A 16,699-nucleotide genomic window follows, 5' to 3' on the forward strand; every position below is an offset into this window, starting at 1 on the left:
AATACAACAACATATTACTCCTCTCTCACATCCTCCTTTACCTCTCATCTACTTATCTACTGTACTTATCGCACCTCTCTCTTCCTTCGTCTTACACTTTCAGTCCATTCACAATCTGATTTCTCTTCATTCATGTCCTACAGTTTATGTGTATTCTGCTATTTTATATGTGTTCATTTTCATTAAGTGGAAACATAATGTCGCCTGAAGTTACAGTTTTCTTCAGTGTAAGAAAAAGAGCATTAATATCGAATGTTTCTTTAAATGTTCCCTCGCCAATATTTCTCAGTTGGATATCTCTTAATGTGACACTGGTTAATGTATATTTAATATAAAGCAATGAAATCCATTTGGATAAATTGAGAAATAAATCTGTCATTTTTAGAAAACAAACTCAGCAGCAACTGCAACTAGGCCTAAAACCTGACCAGGGTCCAATTACAATCATGGATTCTTACTTAGCTCATTATGTTGCTAATTACTAAACATTAGTCATTAAATTATTGTTCTATCAGAGGGCGAATTCCTCTTTTGCAGAAGACTAGCTGTCTGGCCTTACTTCCAGCCCATGCACCAAGCTAACATGTCCCAAAACTGTCTGTCCTTGATGAAACAGATATCAATTATTGTATCCAGCTGCTGGTGGGCCAGCATGATAGCGGATCACTCAAAACACCAACAGAACTTTACTTGCATTTTATTACCAAGATGCACTGCTTTATAACACTAGACAATACATGAACTTAGGCTGCCAGTAAGGATGACAAGTGCTTTGAAAGGATAGAAACTTACTGTGACCACTTATTTCCCATTATCAACACACACACATACAAAAGCAAACAAACAGAACAATAAGTTTAAAAATGTTGTAAAAAAAAAAAAAAAAGAAAAAGTAGATTAAATAAAATGCAAGACTTAAAGTTACAACAATAAAATGTGTTAAAAACAGGAAATCAAATTCAGTAAAACAGAATAAACACCAAGGATAAAATCTCTGCTTTATTCTCATTTGCAAACATATTACCACTACGTTAATTCTTCCTGCGCCATCACCACCTCTCATAAGTAATGTATGTTCCTTTTGCTGCATTTCAACCTGCCCCCCCTCCTTTCTCCACTTCCTGTCACTCTGATCCCTCTTAAACATGTCATACTCTGGATCTACTCCCCAGGGAACCTATCACTACCCCCGTCTGACTCGGCTCCAGGGGAATCTGAACACAGAGAAAAATGCCTGAATAACAGGTGATGCGGATGTAGGAAAGAGATAGTGAGATGAGTGAGGAAAGAGGCTCATGTGAGAGGTACCAGAGTGAGGCTGTGGCAGGGAGAAATAGAAGGTGTGAGATATAATAACTTTGTAAATATAGACACAGAGAGAGGGAGGGGAGGATTGTTGGCAGGTGATTGTTTTAAAGGGAATGCCTCTTAATGAGCACTGTGGATGTAAGGGGAACCCATCCCCACGCTGATGGGAAGGCACCAAGGAGCTCATTAAGAGCCACAGCCATCTCCTGCCCTGCCCTGCTCCATCAACATCTCAAAATGAAGGACAGGACGTGAGCGTTGCATCCTGCTCTGGACAGTGCATGCTAATGAACTGTGCGCATGCTGTGAGGGAGGGTCTGGGCGGCCAGTTGTTGGGGTGTATAATTGCTCACTCTGTAGAAAGCTGTATGGTTGTCAGTTAGCTCCAAACACTTTGATATTTGGGAGCGTTTTTGGATAAATTCAAGGATAATGCAGTGTAAAGCCTGGATGCAGCATTGACTGTAGTGTTTCAAATGGAAGCTGCCAACTGTAGCCATCAGCTTTCAAAAAGGAACATAAACATAATTCATTCTCATAATTGTACATATAATACAAAAATAACTCTCTTCATTTATTCTTCCAACTTCATATTTCTTTCTTACTGCGTGATGTACAGTTAATGGTGTAAAAAAATATTTTCCAGTCAAAGGCTGCTCTCCACTTGTGGCTTGCAAACACATTTAATTGCATGCGTGATGTGATGTTGAGGTCTCAAAGCCTTTGTTGCAAATAGTGAAGAAAAAAATTATTGAACCATCGTTAGGTGGATTTTCTGTTGTAAATGGGCAGTGGGTGTTTTTCCCTTTTCAACCACAATACATTAGGACACTAAGGATCCTCCATATACAAGTTGTTATCACGTGGACCTTCCAGACAGTATGCAGAGGTCAAAGCTGCTGCTGTGAAGCGGGTGGTGCTGAAGGTGCGACCAACTATTGTTACATGAACTCATAACTTTAGTCCCAGTCTGTTTTAAATCTCCATCATCTTTTTTTTCATTTATGAAATGTAATGGTATTTTTTACAATATAGTTGATGAGTGTGGTTGGAGTGTAATTGTTGGCTCTGAACAGCATTTGGAACACGTGAAATTGAAGTATTAAAATATTTGTTCAGTGTTCATGTAAAATAAAATATAAAAATTACAGGCTCCATTTTCCTGCTGGCACAAAGTCAGTGCTGGAGCAAACACAATTTTTATGCAATTTTCCTCAGCCTATTTTTTCCAATTGTATCTATTTGGTAATTTCCTGCAACTAAAGTTCTGTGTTTGCACCATGATTGGATGAGAGGTGCAGCTGAGGCAGTAATTATGTAGCCAGTCTTCACCAGTCTATTGCTCACAGCTTCACCTTTCTTCACTGTGATTATAGTCTGGAAATCCTGTTCGTATTAATGTCTGCACAGCCACCATGAAGGAGCAGCGTTGCTGGTTAAGTGCGATGGCATTAAGGTCAAGCATTTTTTTTCTCTAAATGTAGTTTCAGTGGTAAAGTTTTGGCGCATACCAACTGGTTAAAGCTGCTCTAATAGTTTCAATATTTAAAAGAGGTCTACGCCCATTAGGATGGAATGACTGGAAGCAATTCCTAATGGAAAGGGCCAGACCCATATTCATACAGTTATTTTGGGTCTGGTTACACCAGGCTAATGTTTATGCTCATTGGGTGCTCAATTTTGGTGCACATTTTAGTTTTTACATTGGGTTTGCATTAAAGCTTGCTTGGCCCTAGTGGGGCTGGCACAATTTGATTTTGTGCTTTCATAGAATATTTACATAATAAGATTTTTGATAAATAATCATCAGTAATGTGGATATGTTGGCTAAGTGGGTACTTTACTGTACTTACTTTACTGTAATTACTTTACAACACGTCCCATATCATAATATCCAAAATCCAAAACAATAACACTACCGGCATTTATTTGAACTGTTGCTTCCTTTTTTAATCCACTGCAGATATGTGTGATAAAGAAGATTCTTACCTATAATATCATCCACAGGAGTTTAATCCGATGAACCAGTGACCAGAGAAACATCAATATGGATGTGTTGGAGTGAGTCACCCACAGTAACTTCTCAGCAACAGGATGAGTCAAGACCTAAAGGTAAACATTGTTCAGTGTTTTTTTTAACATCACATTGAAAAGCCATTTCAAACCGATTCCAAGTTTAATAGTAAAATTGCCTGGAATAATGAGTCCTGATCACCATCAAATCTCTACGAGCAAAATGCTTGAACTTGTCTCTGTCATGTGACCGAGTCTATCACAGTAAATGTTCTACTTTGCCACATGTTGTCATATTTATAAATATTTGCAGTTGTAGCTTCGGGCATGAAAGCAAATTCATATAATCAGTGACAAAACTATCCATACTATATCATATTAAATCCTGGAGACAACAAAAACGATCTAATATATGCAATTTAAATAAATTTCAGACCTGTCTCGACCCACATGGTGCACTATAAGACCTGGCCCATAATTGAATGTGGGCTCAGAGATGCTCAGGCTCAGTGAAGGTAAATAAAACACATTGATAGCTCAGATTGTGGACTAAAAGCATCTTTTATGATTTCTGTAGAATATTTGTATGTGTTGTCCTGTCCTCACCTGATAGTAGAGGACTCACACCTCTAAAAAAAAATGGTCCATAAGTTACACTTTACTTGGTGCAGAATGGATACTTTGTCAATTATTGAAATGTTTTGAGTGTTTTTCTAAACACTAACTATTCTCCAAAGTTGTAGTCTAATAATGAGGCGACTTCTCTTCCATGTTGGGCACAGCTGCACCTGGTTTGCACCACCGGCTGTGGTCACCAAAATTGCAAATATCACCGTATCATTACAGTTTGTGCTTGTGCTTTGAGATTTCGATTGCATCTGTGTCTGTGCCCTTTTTCAGGGAAATAACCTCCAGTCTTGTTGCTTAAAATATGCTCAGCAGAAAAACATGTCTTCATAAACTTTAGGTAGAAAACAAGACTGCACTTCAGAATCACCCATATGCAGCATATACTTTTGTCCTTCAGTTGATGGTTTGGCAACAGTATCCTTTTTCCAGATCTTAAAGGAAAAATCATAGCAACATCATATATATAGCTTCTGGGGCAACTAGATATTTAAGATCATACAAGATAACATCTTAACCAATTAATAATCTATTTAAAATAGCCAGTTTTCTTTAATCTATGGAATTCAATTCTGCACACAGTGTACCAAGTCACAGTATACATACAAATATTTAAGGTAAATATTTTCAGCCCTTCTAAGGATTGGAGATGCTGCGTATATACAGTAAGTACTAAAAAGTTTTTATTTATTTATTTTTATTTTTTTAAATCTCCTTTTGTAGAGTAATAATGAGGGCCAGGGTGTTACTCAGACCTGTTTCTTACTGGCAGCCCAGGGGAAGTTCACACTAATCAGCCTGGTGTGAAGATATTTGCCTGGGCTCTGTGCTCGGACCGTCTCATTAAACACCTCACCTGATAGGTACCACCAACCAGAACTTCCTCTTAAGTCTTTCAGTTTGGCCTTCCTCCTTTCCGATTGTCCCCCACTATTCACAAGTCTCTGGGAACTATGCCTGAAATGAAAGGGCACTTTCCTCCAATGTGCCTTTGTACAGTGTCGGCCAGTACAAGTTTATAGAGCCTTGTTTTCAAATGCAGCATCTATTTCTAAGTGCAAATTCAGCCTATGTGTAATTCAAGTATCTCTATAAAAGGTAAGATTTAGATGTCGCTGAAATACATTAGGTTTCCATATAACAACTAGCTGAGATGCAGAATACATTTTTTGCTATATGTTTCCACCTGACAATATAGAGAAATTAATACTGCTTTTTTGATGGAATAGCAGCATGTGATCAAGTAAAATTCACAGAGTGGGATTAGCTAATTGTTTGAGTCTGTACCCCACTGCATGCACAGTGTGTTTTGATTAGCTTTAAAAGAAGTATTTTTCTTTCATTGATATGCTAAAGTCTGTAACTTTGTTAGATTACATGCTTCACAGTGAATATTTAAAGACAGAAGAGAGGAAACACAATGACAGTCAGGGTCCTGTAAAACAAACAAAGAGGGAACTTTCAACCTTTTACAAAATGGTACAATCTAAGAGGAACAAGAGTAAGTACAAGAGTCTTCCCCCCCATATGGCTGCCGTGGGGAGCTGTGTATTTGCTTTAACAGCACGGTGGATCAGGAGTCAAGTGGCTGGATTCGTTTGTTGGAGTGCAGAGGGAGTGCTCAGAGTTAGGAGTGCCACAGAGAGAGGAGGAGGGAGACTGAGTGTCAGAGGATAAAGAGAATGGCAAGCTGTATGAGGTGAGAGGTAGATAAGCCTGGAGAGGAAGGAGACAGACAGACAGACAGACAGACAGACAGACAGACAGACAGACAGACAGACAGACAGACAGACAGACAGACAGACAGAAAGCAACACGGGTAGTAAGAGGACAATTGAGAGGGAAAGAGAGGCTTCAGTTCCCAGAGCTTTCTGACAGGCACTCATTCCCCAGAGACTTCTTATCTACAGGGGGCATCTTTGACTTGATAATCCTGCTCTTCGTCACCTATGCCACCCTGAACACCTCTTAACACACACACACACACACACACACACACACACACACACACACACACACACACACACACACACACACACACACACACACACACACACACACACACACACACACACACCCCTCCACCTCTGCACCCCTGCCCAAGGCCCAGGGGAGTGAAGAGCTACCTGTCACTGTGCCTATACCTCCAGGCAGCTTGTGGGGCTGGGTGGTGAGGGGTGGAGGGGGGGTTGTCACTGTGCCCGACTAAGAAGTCACCTTTCGGGGATATGAATCTTAATAAGGTGGGGATGAAGGTGGGGGCAGTGGAGGTGGGAGCAGATGCATGCTGCTGCTGTTACAGTATGTGTGTGACAGATGGGGAGTTGCGGAGTGCTGACAGGCTCTCTATGCTTCCGGGTGCCAGATTATTTTTGGTAATTTATAACCATTGTTGCTTAAAGGGTTTTTTATTTTCAATGGTTACTGATACAGCAACACTCCAACAACAGCATGGGCTCCAGCATTTGTGTGTTTATGCTTTTTTGTGTGTATATGCTTTGTGCGTTTGTGTGGTCGTGAGTTTGTATTTGTATGTGGGAGAACACTGAGGGTAGGAATACTCTCACTCCTAGAAATGAGTCTTTGGGAGAATGTGTTCAGACAAACAAAGGCGCTGAAAATGCACCATGCTGTATGTGAGTACAGAACATAGAGGCCAAATAATATACCCCCTTGTGTTTATGAAAAATGACTTGTTTATTTGGGATCACTGTTGCTTATTGTATGGGTCATAGCTTTATCTCTGGTAGAGCACTCTTGATTGGCATCAGCTGCTTCATTCATGCATCGGTATCATTGGCTTCCATACCTCCCCAACCACTTCCTATATGCTATGGTTTTGATATTTTGCAGTTTACCTGTGTTTTATTTGCAGTCTTGATATCCATACTAAGACATCTTTGTAGTTTTAACTTCCAAAAACCATCTCAATATAGTTTAATATCTCTTTTCTTAAACTTCTCTCTGGAGCTTTACAAAAACAGACAGTTTTATGTTAAAGGCTTATTCATCATTTCACCTTGAGCCGAGTGTTGTGACACCAAAGTGTTTATGTAGCACCTGTTCCTGGAAATCTGAATTTATACAAAATGGGACATCATAATTATCAATTAGCCATCACTTGGTAATCCTGTAGTGTCTGCTCGTGCTTGTTGAGAGCTCCTTTAAAAAGCTGAGCCTAACTTTTTGCTATAAGTCGGAAATTCCTTCATGGATGTGTCTGCGACTGAATTGTGCGGCATGTGTTTGGTTTTGTGTTTTTCTGTTCTGTTACACATGTAGTTTTGCAGCTTTCTGCACAGATGATTTGGCCTCTTTAAAGTTCAGCCTAATATTACCTTGAAACTACACACACTCATATGTGAGTCCTACAGGGCTCTCACATGCTCATGTGTGTTTCACAAATGTGGCCTTTTTTAATTGGTGAAAAGTGTCAAAATGAGTGAGAGGAGATGAGCTCATGTTAAACAGCTTGCAGGCTGTACAATTTTACGAAGGACCGTGTGTTATTGATGCGTTTATTTCTTCATATGGGTTTGTGAATTAACGAGGAAGTAAAGAAACAATTTTAAGAGGTTTGTAGCAGCAGCCATTTTATTTGTAGAGTCAGCATGTCACTGAGTCACTGCTTTATTTTTGGTAAAAGTGAAACATGCACCTGTAAAACAGTTAAAATTAAAAAAAATGATCTGTCGAGGCTGGAGCTTGGGAGGCTGGAGTCAGACAGGGGAATCTAATTATGTTTGATCAAAGTGATTTTGAGATTTATTTGCACCTATCAGATGTTTTGTCTGCAGCCTCACTGTGACTAAAGTGAAGGATTATGTGCATGTTGTCGGTGAGTTTGATGTTCTACGCAATCTGATGCATTTGGACACATCAGTGATGTAACCTGAGGTTGCAGAGGGTGTTTAGGGTCATTTAACATCAGACACACTCACCCATGCCTGCAGGTTTGAATCAATCAGATCCCAGCTTCTGTCCAAGTCTTATCTGTAGTCCACGCATCAGCCTTCATTATTCATGGTCATCCTCAGGCCGTTTATATTACCTTTAATGCTATCACTGATAAATAAGGTGAATTCAAAACACAGATTTTGCCACAGACCCTTTTGCCACAGCAATCTTCTAAAAACTGAAAGTTGTAGTCAAAGCCACAGTGCCAAGAAAAGTAAATATCTGCATTTATGCACATATTTGTCTTAGAATATGATGTGTTTATCTAAATTACAATTATGAACAAACACAGTCTCTTTTAACTAAAAACACAGTGTAGGCTGGATAAACATATGAATCCCTTGGCTAATGACATTAACACAAGCTAACTGAAGTCGGGAGTTAGCAAATCTGGAGTCAAATCAATATAACAAGATTGAAGGTGGAGTTCAGAGCTCCTTTGACTTCCAGAAAAGCAAACATTCAGAGCTAGCTAATCCCAAGAAACATCCGCTGATGTGACCCATGCCTCGCAAAAACGAGCTCTCAGAAGACTCAGGATCAAGAATTGATGAGTTGATTTGCATAAAGCTAGAAAAGGTTAGAAAGTAATCTTACAGAGTTTAGATATTGATCAGTCCACAGTCAGCCAAACTGTTAAATCTATAAATGGAGATGATTAAGCACTGTGGCGACTCTCCTTAGAAGTGGGCTCCCACATAAGATGACTCCAAAAGCACAACACAGAGGGCTCAGTGAGGTAAAGAAGAAACTCAAAGTAGCAGCCAATGGCTTCAAGCAATCGCACACGTATTAACAGCAGCTCACCTGACAATCGATACCTCCTGTTTACCTCATGAATATTATAAATGGCATTGCAGCGTTTTGCCATCTTACAAGTCTTTAAACTCATGGATCTTTAACTCAAACTGGATTATCAGATTTGTACTTCATGTCTCAGCCATAACATAAATTAGAGCTGAATCTCATGAGAATGTCATTAGCTCTGCAGGTGTTTCATGATAATCAAATGTTTTACAATTTAATTTTTCCAAGGAAAAAGTTGAGAAGATCTTCAAAGAAATTGTAATTTCTTCGAAGATCTTCTCCATCCGATGGGAAACAAGAATCTCTGCACCAAAATTCACTACAATCCTCCACACAGCTGAACTTAAAATCCCCAAAAGCATCAACATCATCCAAGAGGAAAAGTCAGGGGGACACAATGGCTCAATTTTAGCGATCTAAGCGCATGGTCAAGTGCATTAAGGGCATGTCCAAATCCACTTTTGGTAGTTTAAGAGCAAATCCTCTATGCACAAAGTAAGGCACATGGTTGAAAGGGGTTCCCTAATTACTCACAGGTTTTGTTTGGGTGTAACATGACAAAAATCAAGCAATAATCCTTTTTCACATTGTAATCTTCTCATTTTTTTGTCTTTTACATGTTTGTGTGCTGTTGTGAACCCACCTATGTTTTCAGATGTTATTTATTTGATAACGGCCCTCAAAATACCTCAAAATACCAGTAATATGAAACTTAATATGAATCAAGACCTGTTTTTTGTTGGTAAATCACACAGCCGCTTTCTGCTGCTTCAAGATAGCAATGCCCCAACAATATGCCTGACCACACCTCATTTTAGGACCACACTCAGATGGTGCAAGTATATTTGCTGTTCAAACAACATGTTTCCTGGATGGAAAAATTGCACCTATGTAATTCTGAAACTAGCAAAGACAATTGGGTTGCGTTTGGAGCCGGGTGTAAGATTGAAACCCATATCTGTTAGTATTTATCCTCTGAACACCCTCTGAAATGTCTTTTCACATTTCAATGGTAATCTACCCTGGTTGTAAAGCTTATTCTCTGATTTACTGACAGAAAGACAGACAGACATTGCCATCCATGTCGAGCCATGCTGCTTGTGGGGCTAAAAATGTCTGTCAATGCAATTCTCATTCCAGAAGTTCTTCACATCGGACTGACTTCACGAGCAGTCATGCACATTGTGACGCTGTCAAAATAATTCCAGACGCATATTATGTCCTGTCCTGTTCTGACAGACAGATGTAATCAAATCCAATTATTCCACTTCTCCCTTTGCTCCCCATTAGTGCTCATCTCCCATTCTCCTCTCAGATTCCCTTCCTGCAACAAAACATTTGAATGACAATGGCATAGTCCTAACACCCGCAACAGGCACACTGCTCGTGGCTCCACTGCTCCTGGCTCCTCTGCTGTGCCTCTCTCACCCTCTCTCCTTTCCACACATTTTCCTTTCTGAAATTGATAGAAAGGAAAACAAAATGACAGGGTTTCATACGACTGCTGTTATACCCCGAGACTACACAGGGAAATGACTATTTCCACACACAAAAGGCTCCATTACTGCCAGGTGACCTCTCGTCATTGTGTTCCTTAACCTCCGAGTTAGACACCTCAGGATCGGCGCTTCAATGCATGTGTTAGCAGGTGTGTGTGTGTGTGTGTGTGTGTGTGTGTGTGTGTGTGTGTGTGTGTGTGTGTGTGTGTGTGTGTGTGTGTGTGTGTGTGTGTGTGTGTGTGAGTGGGCAGTATAATTTTGTCTGTACCGGAGCATCTCGTGCAGTGGCAAGGAATTCATGCTGTCATTCATCCTGATGTTTTTTTTTCCCCCTCACACTCTCTTTGCTGTCATGTTTGCAGTGACTGCATGGCCTTCTATTCTTAGCGCTAAAACTTGCAGCTTTCAAAAAATGTCGAAGGCACGGCTAATTATATTTTCCTTTGTCGATTCAGACGTACTCACAATTACTCATAATTATCCTTGATAGCTGTGTTTTTTTCTTATTGGCAGATAAGGGACTTTATTCTGTAGACTTAGAATGTCTTCATCATTATCTACTGCCTCAGAGTGTGTACATTAATAACTGCATACATCCACACAGTTTGAGAGGCTGGCCTCTTTCAAAAAATGACCTTGATGTTTTTTGTGTAAGCATGTTATTATGACCCACAGTAATATTTTGAACTGAAGTGACCTATAGCAGTCCTAGAAATAATGACAATCTGGTGTGTTGGTTTGATTTGATGACCTTCGACCTTGTGTGAAAATTACCAGAACCTCTTCACACCGGATTATTAGGTGGTGGCACGTAATGTGTTAAAATTACGTGATAGTACCACAAAAACATGCATGAGGAGAATCAGTTTGGATCATTTGTCAGGGTAGCCACATGAATGTGAGCCGGAGAAGTGATGCAGTTCTGTGGACTTGGGTGCCGGGCAGGGCTTTCTGTTTTAAGCCACGAGTCAAGAGAGGTTTTTTTTTAAAACAGTTTACTGTTGCCGTGGCGATAAAGGATGCATAACTTTAAGAAAGTAGTAACGTTAACACACAATATATAGTAAGTCATCACTTTGATCCAAACCTTTACCTTGCCCTAACCCTGGCCGACTGTTTTTTGTGATTAAACCTGAGCAGGGGCCCTAATTCAGAAAACATTTCTCTGTGTCGTATTTAAGAGGAACAAAGTCCTGTATGGTTGCGTGGATTGGAGGACTTGTAGTGCTTGATATTGTGGTTTGTTCTTCCTGCTTCTGCATATCCACCTCTCCCCACATTTGTCTGCCCCCTGTCTCTTCGGTTACACCTCCACTTCCTTTGCTTTGCCTCCGTATATAAAGGATTCATAATGTGCATCAAGGAGTGCAGCTCAGCTATGACGCCAGTGCTGTAGGCTGCACTGTAGCTGGCAGGCACCTCCTGAAAAATCAAACCACGCATCAGGGCTAAGGCGGCTACTGAGGTACCACTTGGAGACCATCAGAATGTGATTGGTCAGCTTGGGCTGCTTGTGTTTTACCCACAAGTTTCATATTTTTGTGGAAATTGTTAACAGCAAAGACGTCATGAAGCAAGATGATGAAAGACTTAAGTGGCCATTCTTTTAATAATGCACATCTTACAGAGTCATTTCTGCAACAAAACTGCTCAACACAATTGTTGCTCAGTGAATAAAAGGACATGAACACATAAATTATTCAGTAACAACAATCTCCTAGAAATTATATTTACAAGTAACTAATTTCCAACATTTTAAGGGAAATATAATGGCATCTAGATTATATATTAATAAGGAAAATGAGGATTTGACTTGTTTCTTTATACTACCACATCTAGTTGTAACTAAAGCATTATTTGACAATTTTATGGTTATTTTCAGGCCAGTGGTGTCTTAGTGGTGTTTGTAATGTGGTGTTAATATGTGCATTATTACGGCTCATTTGAGGTTGCAAAGATAGAAACTAGGTAGGTAGGTAGGTAGGTAGGTAGGTATATACTTTATTAATCCCCGAGGGGAAATTTTTTCGCCACAGCAGCATACATACAGGAGCAATAATAGAAACAATAGAATAAAATAATAATAGAATAGAATAATATAATAGAAAAACAATAAAATAAAAAATATAAATATAAAATATAAAATGCACAGTACATACAGTATATATACAGTACATTAAATATATATATATATTATATACAACAAACCAATAAACACAGTCAACATATATATATATATACATACAGTACAGTATATATCTATATATATAATATACATATAATATACAAGCAACCAAGAAACACAGTCAACAGTGTTATTGTACTGTGATGGATTTTGCCAGAGGTGAGTTATTGTAAAGTATTATGGCAGTGGGCAGGAATGATCTCCTGTATCTGTCTACCAGATTATTATGCTTGTTTATTTGTGTGTTTATGCACCCACCTCATTTAGTTGTATTTAGGGAAAGATTGTACTCTGGTTTATTAAAAAAAAAAAAAATAGTCAGCACCTGGACATGAGACAATAAATGTTTATTCCCATTTAAGGTAATGTGTCCCACTCCACTAAAACAAATATTTTAGCTATTGTTACTTCTTTTGGTTGTTTTTACAGAAGGGAAATTGTTTAGAGTTCAATACTGTTTTTAATTGTTCTACTGGAAGTGTAAAGTTTCTCTGAGCCCTCATAAACTTTGAGTTTAAATGGTTTACAAGGCAGGCTCAAAAGGTTCTTTTTCAAGATGGCATTTGTTGCACGCAAACAGTGGATGGATCACATAGAAACTATAACCTTCGCGAGTAAGTGCTCCAAGTGTCATTGCTTGATCAAAGTCAGCACCTGGGTTACACATGCTTTTTGAGCAGTGGTTCGGATTGCATCTGCGATTCTTTACGCACCTGAAACTTGAGCAGAGAGCGCACATCAAAGTTTGTGTCAAAGGCTTCAGGGTGTCAATAAGCTTGAGAGGTATTTTGAGTGATCCTTGTTTTCAAAAGGTGGAATGTCACTGTCCAAAACCGAAGAAGGCGCTTCAGGTCAGGAGCGCTACCAGGCGGGTTTTCTTTGAGATTCATGGGATTGTACGCCGTGAATTAATCCCCCATTTTCAGACAGTCAACACTGAGATCTACTGTAATGATCTAAAGTGCCCGAGCGAAAACATTCAGTGCAAACCACCTGAACTGTGGTGTGATGGCACTTTGATTCTCCAACATAACAATGTGCCCACTCACATTGAAAATGTATACTGTACATTTATGGTCCACAACAATACAAACGTTGCTCCCCATCACTCCTACTGGCTGCCTGCTACTTCCTTCTGTTCTCTAATAATTTGTCACAAACTTTGAGGGGTGTTCTCAATCTCAATCTCAATCTCAATCTCAATCTCAATCTCAATCTCAATCAGGGGCTGATTTTCATCAAGTGACATGAATGAGTATTTATATACAAACTTTATAGCATCACTCCCCAATAGGACCAGCCTCAAAAGCCAATCCTGGTCCAACTAGCAACTTACAAAAATGTAACTTGTAAACTTGAAGCCTAAATTGCACCAAATTGAGTGTCTTTGAATAGTCTTTAGGACACATCTTGTGTCCAATAGTTAATTAAATATTTGCTTAATTATAGACATTTCTATGAGGGAGGAGGTGTGAATGTCATTTTGAGAATTTATAACTAGACAAATGAACTTTTCTATGAAGAAAACATATCTGACACAAATTAGTTTCAAAGCAGAGGATTTTAGTATATTTTCAAACATACCTGGAATGGATCTGAGTCCAAAGTATCTCTGTTGCCTAAAAGTATCCACAAGATGGAAAAATGTTACCTGTTAACATAATCCAAGTGGTGTTTACATTTCTCACCACAATGTCATTGAGAGAACAAATTATAGATGTGTACTGATGATGGTACTGTCAACAACGAGACAAGGTGAAATAGAAGTTACTTTAATGTACGTTCTACTCCGCCATCGCTCTATATCACGAAGTAAATGAAATAATAAAATGGAATGTAATTAAAGTACACCGTGGCTTCATCAATCATGTGCAGTATATTTATGGAGTGTTGCAATGATGCTGTCAGCGGGGAAAATCCAACACTGAACTACAACACAAGATCCTACGTTATAGGTGTCCATAACAAGACCCCAGTTCCCTCTAGTTCAAAGACATCGTTCTCATCTTTTCACTTCCTTATCTTCATCCCTTCCTCCTCTCCTACTTCTTGGCCAACCTCTGCTCCTCCTCCTCCCTGTTGGTCCATCTTCACCTTCGTCTTCTACTTTTATTTAATTTGCTTCTAATCCTGCTTCCACTGCCTACTTCTTCCTCCTCCATTACACTCACACCATTGTCCTCCTCACTTATCCCTCTTCACCCCTTCTCCTCTTCCTCCGCTCGCTTTCAGCTCAATCTATCAAAGAGCATTAATGGTAAAATGGGTGTACTTTTTCCTACACTTAGTCATCACTGTAATTTATTGTCTTTATTGATACATACTTGGTAATTCTCTCACAAACATGGAGATGATTGATGAACAGAGCAGCTTTTAAGTGTGCAGTTTTGGAAATGATGAAACTTTATCCTGACATTTTGGGAAGCCAAAAGAGAAATAATGATGTGAGGAGGATATTTGTGATAGTAGATGCACTGGGCTCTTGCTCAGAACATGTTCATTCATTTACCATAACCATACGGCGACTGAGGGACTCGGAATAGGAGTGTCGCTGCTAAGTGGAACAGAGAAGGGGAGCAGCTGGGCGAAATTTACCTGCCACTTCCAATGTGAATCAGAAATTGCACACACACCAGCAACCTCTCTCCGGCAGTAGGGATAAAAATTAGGGGAAACAAGAGGACAGAGCGTGCTGTGGCCATACAAATCGCAAACAGTAGATTAAATGGAGGGCAGTGATGGAAATGGGAAATGGTCACATTCTTTGAGACCTGTTGTGTTTGATAGACAGGGTTTCATGGTCTACTGAAGATGAAGCAATGGGTGTAACACACTGATTTACAGCAGCTGTAAGATTGACAGAAGCCAAAAGAGTCACTTACACTGATGGTGTGTTATGGATACAATAAAGTATGTTATTCTTTACATCGAGGAAACGTTTAAGTAATAATTTCTACGATTTTTATTTAAAAAAATGTCTGTGAAGTCAACATCTATTGTTGAATGAGTTAACAGAGGTAAGTGAGCCTGTGGCCTGATGAAACCTTTATAATTTGTATTATTACAAACTGAATGTTCCCGTGAAAAATCTCAAGCAACCCAGCAGTGGTTGTTCCACCAGAGAAGGTAGGCGGTAATGATATGCGGCCTAAGCCATAACTCGGGCATCGGGCTGGTTCGGGTAAGCTTTTCCGAAAATATTGTGGGTTAGGGTTGGTTGGGTCAAAAAGTGATAAAGTGGTGTTTTGACTATGTTATAAATAACTTTTGTGATGTTGCATCCTTTTCTTTTTGAGGATACACACACCCCCTTCTCTTCATGCTCGCTGGAGCAGCTCAGTGCATTCCTGCAAAAATTGCACCCAGTGACTGAGTGCACTTTCAGCGCAGCTGGTTGTGTGTGCGAAACACGTCGGAGAAGTTTAAATCCTGGAACTGTGGACTTTCCTCCACAGTGCAGCCAAACACTGGACTAAAAACAACAGCTGGACACATGTAGGCTCCTATTTTGTTTAAGTTCATCTTTAAGATGTGAAATATGCACAGTATGCTGTGTGTGTGTGTGTGTGTGTGTGTGTGTGTGTGTGTGTGTGTGTGTGTGTGTGTGTGTGTGTGTGTGTGTGTGTGTGTGTGTGTGTGTGTGTGTGTGTGTGTGTGTGTGTGTGTGTGTGTGTGTGTGTGTGTCTTTGTATGTTTGTGTGTGTGTGGGTGGGTGGGTGTATATGTGTGTAAAAGTGAGAGTCAAAGTTCATCTTTAATGAAAGGTTATTTGTTTTGCGAGCTGCATATTTTAGACCAAATCGTCTATAGTAACCTAGACCCCGACACTATTTGACTAAGATTAGACTAAATTCGGATATACATTATATCCTAATCCACACATTATGCATATACATATGCCTCACAATTACTGTATTATGCAAACGTTTTGGCAAACAGCCCAAAAAATTAAATAACAAAAACTTTATTTTCTACATCCATAGCTGTCCTTTTTTTAAAAGTATGCTAAATGAAATAACGTTACGTCTTATTAAGTACCGTTAACGTTACGTCTGCTGACAGATATACATTGTACAGGATACCTGCGCATCACTATTAGGCGGAGCTAACAAAAAAGGCTTGCACTTTAACTCAAATTTGAGCTTGAACTGCTGATTGACTGATGTCACACAGGCAACGCTATTTGGATCTTTGGAAAGTGAAGTCCAAAAAAACAGTTGCAATGACCGTTTATTGCCATACACATTGCCAAAGACAACAAAATGGAGATCTTTGCGATTGTAACTTTAAGTAGTACTTTTTC

The sequence above is a fragment of the Brachyistius frenatus genome, unplaced genomic scaffold, assembly GCF_029030835.1.
Source record: "Brachyistius frenatus isolate BFR_SWC_R1_liver_20210118 unplaced genomic scaffold, ASM2903083v1 Contig_10, whole genome shotgun sequence".
NCBI classification, from domain to species: domain Eukaryota; kingdom Metazoa; phylum Chordata; class Actinopteri; family Embiotocidae; genus Brachyistius; species Brachyistius frenatus.